This window comes from Aedes aegypti, chromosome 1 (assembly GCF_002204515.2).
Source record: "Aedes aegypti strain LVP_AGWG chromosome 1, AaegL5.0 Primary Assembly, whole genome shotgun sequence".
Classification (NCBI taxonomy): domain Eukaryota; kingdom Metazoa; phylum Arthropoda; class Insecta; order Diptera; family Culicidae; genus Aedes; species Aedes aegypti.
Window position 1 is genome coordinate 189706905 of NC_035107.1, and position 9684 is coordinate 189716588.

The following is a 9684-nucleotide window of genomic DNA, read 5'->3' on the forward strand; positions in this document are numbered from 1 at the left end:
TAATCAATCTTGATAAATTGTTTTTTCATTCGATGAGATTACCATTTAAAATTTACAAAATGACAATTTTTTGACTAAGTTTTCAAAACAACATGATTTAAGATGTTCCATGGTAAGGCTATCAACGTGTCGTTCTCACTCAAGCCTTCCCGCATCTTCACTCTTCCACAATACAGTTGTTGTGGAAGCGATGCAGGTATAATAGGCAATCAGGTTCAACACTAAACAAATCGCACTCTGCGCGCGTGTGTAGTAAACATTAGATGGATGGATGTGGGTTATGGGGATTTTTTTTTATTTCCGTAAGGGTTTGGGCCGAAAGGTCTCAGATTTTCATGAATCACGGGCTCATCAATATATGAATAAAAAAAAGTTGAGAAAAAAATCAGGGTTGCCTATTTTCCCGGAAAACTCAGTTGATTTTTTTTTTTGTTTTCCCCTGACAGTACTTACTTTGACAAATCATAACTCAAGAACGAAGCATCATAGAAACAAAGTTTTTTTTATTAAAATGAAAGCAAATTTTCTCAGGAATAAAAAAAAATATTAACTGGAAAAAGTTTTCCACAACATTTTCCACCGTTGAGAAAATTCGTAAAGAAAAGCCAGAAAAACTATGCTCCAACTCGTGGAAAATTTTCAAAAAAATATTTTTGAGAAGATAATTGTATAAGCTTTAATCGCTGAATGAAATGTACTTTTTTTCGTTTTTGAGTTATGGCCAATTTTGTAAAAAATGTGCAAATATACCATTTTTTATGCCTTTTCTTTGAAAAATCATAACTCAAGAAAGACTATCTAAACCAAGAAAATACAGCATGCTTTGTTCTTAATAATACAAAGAAACGAAAATCTTCTGGTGTTAGCAACCAAAGACAATCTTCCCGGTAGAAAAAATAGATAGTATTAAGATGAAAATGTAAGTTATATACTGAATAAAATTATTCAAAATAAAAAAAATAATAATAATCTTCCTCAACTAGGGTTGTCATGTCTATTACGGCTTAACCAGCCGACGGTGTTTTGAAAATACCTGAAGGTCGTAGACACAAAAGTCAATTTGGACAAATTGAGTTGTAAGATTGCGAAAAATAATAGAATCGTTCTGGTGGGCTTCGATCCCACGACTCCCAATACGCTAGACTGGGCGCGTTAACCAACTACGCCACAGAACGGGTAACGATTCTGCAGCGCAATCGGCCAACCTGAAACCAAAGTCCGTCACGACCCCATTTTCTCCTTCACAACCCTACACCTCCTTCGGCTTTCTGAGATGCCCAATTCGACTCTCCTAAGCGTGCCTACGAACAACAGTGAGAGATTTTATTTTTAGCGTCGCACTGTTGCCTTGTTTGTGCCACACTACTCATAAGCCAACATTGGCTCAATGAGATGGTTAGTATGGGTCCGGCTTTCGACGTGGTCGTATCTCGTCATATCGACCCCTTTTGCGATAGAGAGATCGCCGCTCAAATTTACTCAACTAGGGTTGTCATGTCTATTACGGCTTAACCAGCCGACGGTGTTTTGAAAATACCTGAAGGTCGTAGACACAAAAGTCAATTTGGAGAAAATGGGGTCGTGACGGACTTTGGTTTCAGGTTGGCCGATTGCGCTGCAGAATCGTTACCCGTTCTGTGGCGTAGTTGGTTAACGCGCCCAGTCTAGCGTATTGGGAGTCGTGGGATCGAAGCCCACCAGAACGATTCTATTATTTTTCGCAATCTTACAACTCAATTTGTCCAAATTGACTTTTGTGTCTACGACCTTCAGGTATTTTCAAAACACCGTCGGCTGGTTAAGCCGTAATAGACATGACAACCCTAGTTGAGTAAATTTGAGCGGCGATCTCTCTATCGCAAAAGGGGTCGATATGACGAGATACGACCACGTCGAAAGCCGGACCCATACTAACCATCTCATTGAGCCAATGTTGGCTTATGAGTAGTGTGGCACAAACAAGGCAACAGTGCGACGCTAAAAATAAAATCTCTCACTGTTGTTCGTAGGCACGCTTAGGAGAGTCGAATTGGGCATCTCAGAAAGCCGAAGGAGGTGTAGGGTTGTGAAGGAGAAAATGGGGTCGTGACGGACTTTGGTTTCAGGTTGGCCGATTGCGCTGCAGAATCGTTACCCGTTCTGTGGCGTAGTTGGTTAACGCGCCCAGTCTAGCGTATTGGGAGTCGTGGGATCGAAGCCCACCAGAACGATTCTATTATTTTTCGCAATCTTACAACTCAATTTGTCCAAATTGACTTTTGTGTCTACGACCTTCAGGTATTTTCAATAATAATCTTATTTGTTCCATAGAAAAGAAAGAATCCCTTTTCAGTGCAATCAAAAATTGAGGCAGAAACAGTTTTTTTTTCAGATTTTCTTAGCGGTTTCCACTAATTGGAACATAGTTTTTCCGGCATTTCTTTACGAATTTTCTCAACGGTGGAAAATTTTGTGGAAAACTGTTTCCAGTTAATATTTTTTTATTCCTGAGAAAATTTGCTTTCATTTTCATAAAAAATCTTTGTTTCTACGATGCTTCTTTCTTGAGTTATGATTTTTCAAAGAAAAGGCTCAAAATGGCACATTTGCACATGTTTACAAAATTGGCCATAACTCAAAAACGAAAAAAAAAAGTACATTTCAAAAATTTCAGCGATTAAAGCTTATAAAATTATCTTCTCAAAAATATTTTTTTGGAAATTTTCCACGAGTCGGAGCATAGTTTTTCCGGCTTTTCTTTACGAATTTTCTCAATGGTGGAAAAGTTTTTGGAAAACTTTTTCCAGTTAATATTTTTTTTTATTCCTGAGAAAATTTGTCTTCATTTTCATAAAAAAAAACTTTGTTTCTACGATACTTCGTTCTTGAGTTATGATTTTTCAAATTAAGTAGTGTCAGAGGAAAACAAAAAAAATCCAACTGAGTTTTCAGGAAAAAAGCGACCCTGAATTTTTCTCAATTTTTTTTATTCATGTATTGATGAGCCCTGCCTGTGGAAAAAGTTTCATGAAAATCTGAGACCCTTCGGCCCACTTTGTACGGAAATAAAAAAAATCCCCTTATGGAAAGGGTCTGTGTGGTCTGTGGGGATTTGAATTCTAAACTTGTAACCAACTGAATTATTCAGTCACCAAGTGGCTCGGTAGATTAGTTGATAAAGCGCTCGTCTAACATACAAGAGTCCTGGGATCAAATCCCAACCGAGCACGAGGATTTTTTTATAATTTCACCCATAACTTACCCATCTTTACCACGCATAATGAGTTAAATAATTTAAAATTGATAACTTTTTACAGTATTGCACGTCTGTTTTCTGTAGTGTTACCAATGTCTCGAAAATGAATGTAGAAAAGTAAGAACGGCGGTGAACATAAATGGCTCATTAGTTTGAATTATCAGTTATGAGTTATAAGTTATTTGAATGTCAAAAATAATCTACAAGATAAAAAATATGGATGATTAACCTTCCGGTTGCATTTGGATCAATATGACCCGAAACAGAGTTTTGAGCACTTGTAACTTTTAAACGGAACCACCTAGCGCTTTGAAACTTTGTGATTTTTCCTATTTTCTGGAAGACTGTGTTTTGGCAAAAAATCAAATTTCTAGCATGTTTCTGAAGGGCGCCACAAAAAAAGTTACACTTAAGGCATTCGGGTCATATTGACTCGCAATTTGTAGGTATTTTCCAGCCAAATTTCAAACTTTTTATACTCAAAAGAATCGTCAGTTCGTGAATTTTATGAATACCTTTTTGTAAGAAAATAATTGAGCTATTTTTGTATGGGAAAAAGAGGCGTTAAATCATCAAGGTCCAATATCTTAAGGTGAAGATGAATCGAAGCCAAAGTTCAAATTTTCAAGAGCACGGATCTGGAGATCCAAACATCCGTTTGAGCTGAAAACCTAATCGATTGGTCATCACCAGCTAGTGACCAATCGATTATGTTTTCAGCTCAAACGGATGTTTGGTTCTCCAGATCCATGCTCTTGAAAATTTGAACTTTGGCTTCGATTCATCTTCACCTTAACTGAACAATATTTTTAACGAGTGTTTGTAGTTCATTGATGAATTATTACTCTTTTGATTGAAAAGTAGACCTAACACAAAAGTTTATAACGTTTATAAAACACTAAATTGCTTAGGAATAAAGTGTTGCAAGTCACTCCTCATAGGTACATTTATATAAAAATGATTTATATTAAAAAGCTGTTGTTACAATTTCGTAAAATAAAATTTGTCGTAGCATCACTTATTAGTTATAGAAACAACATAGAGAGTATTACTTTTATAAATTAATCTATCTCATGTTTTCAGGTCACAATTTTGAACCTCCATCAAGTATCAGTTTTCAAGACATTTAAAAGAATTATGTTTATTGTATAAACATATTTATAATTACAGCTTTAATCGTGGCCCCTACTTGAAATGTGAGTCACACGTATTGAAGCACCGATTTAAAACAAATTTTCTTTTGTTTTCAATAAATAGCAATCAGGAAAATTGAAACAAATGACGATTTATATTTGTTATTCACAGAAAAAAGTTTCAATTTTATTATTCACGTTAGCTGTATATAGAAATGGACTTATCTATTGATTTTTCTGTATCCACTTACCCCACGGTACAACACAACTTTCTCTTGTCAGGTAGCTTCTAAGAAGAGTACAAGACGTTTTCTGTAACGTCCAAATCTTGACGTTTCAAAACAAACCGGGCCTTATGCCCTTCCCATAGAAAAAGTCCGCAGCGTTGTAGAAATGTTTCCAACGAGAATTTCACCACTTGCTAAGCTTGGAGGGGTCCATTAGCAGTCGTCTTGCGGTAAAAGTTTTTATAATACGTAAAATACTATACTAGTAAAGAATGGGCTTTATTTGCAACGAGACTTTCTTATCGAACCCAAAATTTAAAGCCAAAAAGCTGATTTTCGATAGTTTTGGTATTGTTATAGGTTGTTTATACTTCTCAAGGATCTAATATGCGTAAAATCATTTTTTCGCGGATACTTAAGATATGTTATCATATTTACGTCTTAAAGATGCCTCAATCTCTTGTAAATGAAGTGGAACGTATTGCAAAAAAAAATGTTGTATGCAACTCTTTGCAAAACCCGATTTTTTTAGCACTCGTCGTATTTATCCAAGCTTCGTTGGATAAATGTACAACTTGTGCTGAAACAAATCATCATTTAGCAGTTTTTTGCTGTTTTGTGGCGCATTTGTGGGGTCGAAAATCAAAGGGGTGTAAGTTACATTTTGTGACAATTTTATGTGATGTTTTCATCCACCACAAAAAATCTCGTAATTCAATCTTCTATAGCTTATATTTTGAGTTCACGTTTAATTTGTATGGAAAAAAAATACTGAAAAATTTCGAAATCACTTAGGCCGCCATGTACACCCCTTTGTACTTAACCCTCACAATTAGGATTATAACGCTGACGAACGCTCTCAACACGTTTATTTACTACAATAAGGAAAATATACCAATTGTGGCCTTAGTGGTTCCCTATTTGGCCATATGCGAATTTCACATTTAGAATCTTTTTGAATAATTTATCGTGAAGACATAATTGATATCTTACTACTAAAACACTACCAAAAATTTTGAAATTAATACGTATGGCGAAATAGGGAACCATTATATCCATAACTGGTACACTTGCCCTATATTGAAATTAAAATATTTGTGTATTGACATTAACGTACCTACGAAGTGATGGTTTAAGAGCTTAGTGACACCACATTGCAGAAACATGGAACAAACATACGTTTTCAGCTAAAAGAGGTTGTGCTGAGTGTAGTGTCCGGAGGGAGGAACCGGCATATACAAAGTTAGTGGCTCAATCAGCCGAATTGCAACAGGAGCAATTCTAGCGCAACTTCATCGCTCGAAACACTTTATAGGCCTGACGTGTCATTCATCTCTATCCGTTTGCTTACACGGAGACGGAATTCAACTCAATTTTGGGTTGTTTCTTTTCCTCTTTCTTCGTTCTTCACTCCACACTACTCGTTCTTCACTCCTCACTCCTCGTTGCTAATTTTTTACTCCTAATTGCTAACTCTTCACTCTTCATTCCTCACTTTTCATTCATCATCTCTCATTTCTCATTCCTTATTCCTCATTCTTCACTCCTCTTTCCTCAATTCTTACTCCTCACTTCCAATTTCTCCTTCTTCATTTCTCATTCGTCATTCCTTACTAGTCATTCCTTATTCCTCACTCTTCATTCCTCATTCCTCACTTATCACTCTTCATACCTCATTCCTTATTCCTTATTAGTAGTAAGTAATGAGAGAATGAAGAATATTTCATTCCTCATTTCTCATTCATTCCTTTTTCTTCACTCCTCTTTCCTCACTCCTGACTTCTCATTTCTCACTCCCCACTTCTCACTCCTCATTTCTCATTCCTCATTCCTTACTCATCAATCCTCATTCCCCACTTTTCATTCCTTATTCCTCCCTTATCACTCTTCAACTCTCACTCCTCATTCTTCATTCCTCACTCTTCATTTATAGTTACTTACACCTCATTCCTCACTCCTCATTCCTCATTCCTCATTCCTCATTCCTCATTCCTCATTACTCACTCTTCATTCCTCATCTCTCATTGCTCATTTATTTCACCTCATTCCTTATTCTGCACTCCTCTTTCCTCATTCCTAACTTCCCATTTATCATTCCTCATTCCTCATTTCTCACTCCTCATTCCTCTTTCCTCATCTCCCATTCCTCATTTTTTTCTTCTTTACTTCTCATTCCTCATTCCTAACTCCTCATTTTTATTTCTAACTCTAACTCTTCATTCCTCGTTCTTCACTGCTCACTCTCGCTCCTCATTCCTCACTCCTCATCCTTCACACCTCACCTCATTTCTTACTTCTGATTCATCACACCTCATTCCTCATCTCTCATTCCTCGTTTCTTACTCCTCATTACTCATTCTTCACTGCTCATTGCTCATTCCTCACTTTTCATTCATCATCTCTCATTTCTCATTCTTCATTCTTCACTCCTCACTCCTCAATTCTCACTCTTCACTTCTTATTTCTCATTCCTCACTTCTCATTCCTCATTTCTCATTCTTCATTCCTTACTCATCATTCCTTATTCCTCACTCTTAATTCCTCACTTCTCACTCTTCATACCTCACTTCTCATTCCTCATTACAAGTAAGTAATGAGGGAATGAAAAATATTTAATTCCTCATTTCTTATTCATTCCTTCTTCTTCACCCCCCTGCTTTACCCTCTTGGGGAAATTACTTTACCATCTCGGGGGAATTACTTTACCCTCTCGGGGGAATTGATTTACCCTCTTAGGAGAATTCATGCATTGCATTCATAAACATAAAATAAAGTAAAATCTTATCAAACATTTAAATTCACTCAAGCAACAAAACATATTTTAAGATACTTTTATCGTAACGCCATCACAGCAATCTAGCATAAAATCAACAACTAGGGTCGATGTACCAATAGCCGCATAGCTAAGAACAAAAAATCATAGAAAATCGAAAAATAACGCTAGCGTCATTATTTTTACATCATCTGAAAGCTTTTTATCTTGGTTTTGTGGGAAAAATATGAAAACTAGGAAAACTCAAATGTTTTTATTTATTATCGCGTGTGCCACTATAGGAATACATGTGCCTATAGTAGCACTATTTCTAATTCCTGTTCCTATAGTAGCACTAGCATCACGGCGTTGGCAAAATACTTATCAAAATAGTATTTTTACAAAACTTTTATATTTTTCCTACACAGTGTGGATCAAAAGCTTTCGATTGATGTAAAAAAAGATCTTATTTCATCAATTATTTTGTATAATAAAAAATAGTTTCTCTCAGTAGTGCTACTATAGGAACAATAGGTTAACTATAGGCGCAAGGGAGCTCAAATTTTAAGCAAAACTAATTATTTCGATAATTTTTAGAAAAAATCATGCTGTGTATAAATGGTACTTAGATTAATAGCTCCTGACCTTCATGTCAAAAAATATTTTGAAGAGATTTATAGCAAAACGGCCGTAAAAAGCCACTAGTGCGACTATAGGGGACTGTCCACTAAGGGAACACCAACCCTAACACATGTCTTCCGTTTAGTGCCGAAAATATGACGACTCACCCTGAACGAAAATAAATAGCAATCATCGACAAATAAATCGACTCAAGTCGTTCTGTTCTGTTTCAGGCCGAGGCTTCAAATGTTTGGGAGCGCACAATACACCTACCAACTGTGCCATTGTAGTGTCCGGAAGGAGGAACCGGCATACATAAAGTTAGTGGCTCAATCAGCCGAATTGCAACAGGAGCAATTCTAGCGCAACTTCATCGCTCGAAACACTTTACAAGACTGAAAGTATGCATATTTCTTAAAAATTATACATATATACATTGTATTAATTTTGTATTGAATATGAACTGTGTTATGAGCGTTACGAGCAACACTAAACCCAATCCTAGCTCGACGGAGAAACATTCACTCGGTATCGAGAAGGTTGGATAAACGACGGTCTTCTGTCCCTCTCCTGACATTGACGGATAGAAGAGAAGGTGTCAAACACTGACATATGAGATGATATGAGTCAGCAAAAGAGAAGAAGTCAAAAGCCAGATTTGAGTCTCAGCACTGTTTCAATTTATTGAGCTATCTTTGACTATTTATTTATCATAAAATTACGCGAGTATATTATATCTAAATTGCTAATTGGAAGTATTCATATGTGAGTTACGAACTACTTTCTTTAATTTGTATATGATAAATAATATTATAACTACTTAAAACTATAGGGTGTGATCTTCGAAAAGGAGTTAATTTGGAGTCATAGCTACGAATTTGAATTAGATTAGCCGTTGTTTTGATTGTAAGTACTTTTTGCATTTAATTTCATAAAGAGTTTATTCCAATGAAAACATTACCTACTGAATTAGGGTGTAAACTCAGGTGCCACATTCGTCGACCGGAAGTAGATTTGGTGTTAAGGGTCACCGGAATTGTAAGGCCATAAAATACTTCTATTACCACTATCACTTTGACTAATTTGCTGTATTTTAGCTTTAAAACGCTGTGAATAAATGGTACAGTTTCGCTAAAAGATCCGTGAATCCTGTTCTCTACTTCGACGTCGGAACAATCTTTAAAGAATTCCGCTCAAGGCGTTGGTCGAAGACGGATTTCCAGCAGAACCACCGTAGGAGAGGCTGTTTGACGATGGCAACGAGCTCGGATTTGCAGAATTGCATTGCATGCAATATGCCGGACCGGGAGGAGAATTTGGTAGCCTGTGATGCCTGTAAGGATCGGTACCATTTCTCATGCGCTTCGGTAGACGACGGCATCCGAGAGAAATGTTGGTCATGCAGCAAATGCGCCTCTGCCATTAACGTGGACGACGTGTCGAAATCCGGAAAATCCGGCAAATCCAGCCGGAGCAGTCGGTCGATGAGGATTCAACTTCAACTGATGAAGATTGAGGAAGAGCGTAAGGCCGAAGAAAAGCTGATGTTGGAGCGACAACAGCTAGAAAAAGAACGTCAGGAAAAAGCTTTGCAGGAGAAAGCAGCCATAGAAAAGCGGTTTCGAGATGAAAAATACGCCCTGCTGATGGCTGAAGCGAACGAAGATGACGACGAAAGCATTGCGAGCCAAAAAAGTCGAGTGAGCAGTAAGGATA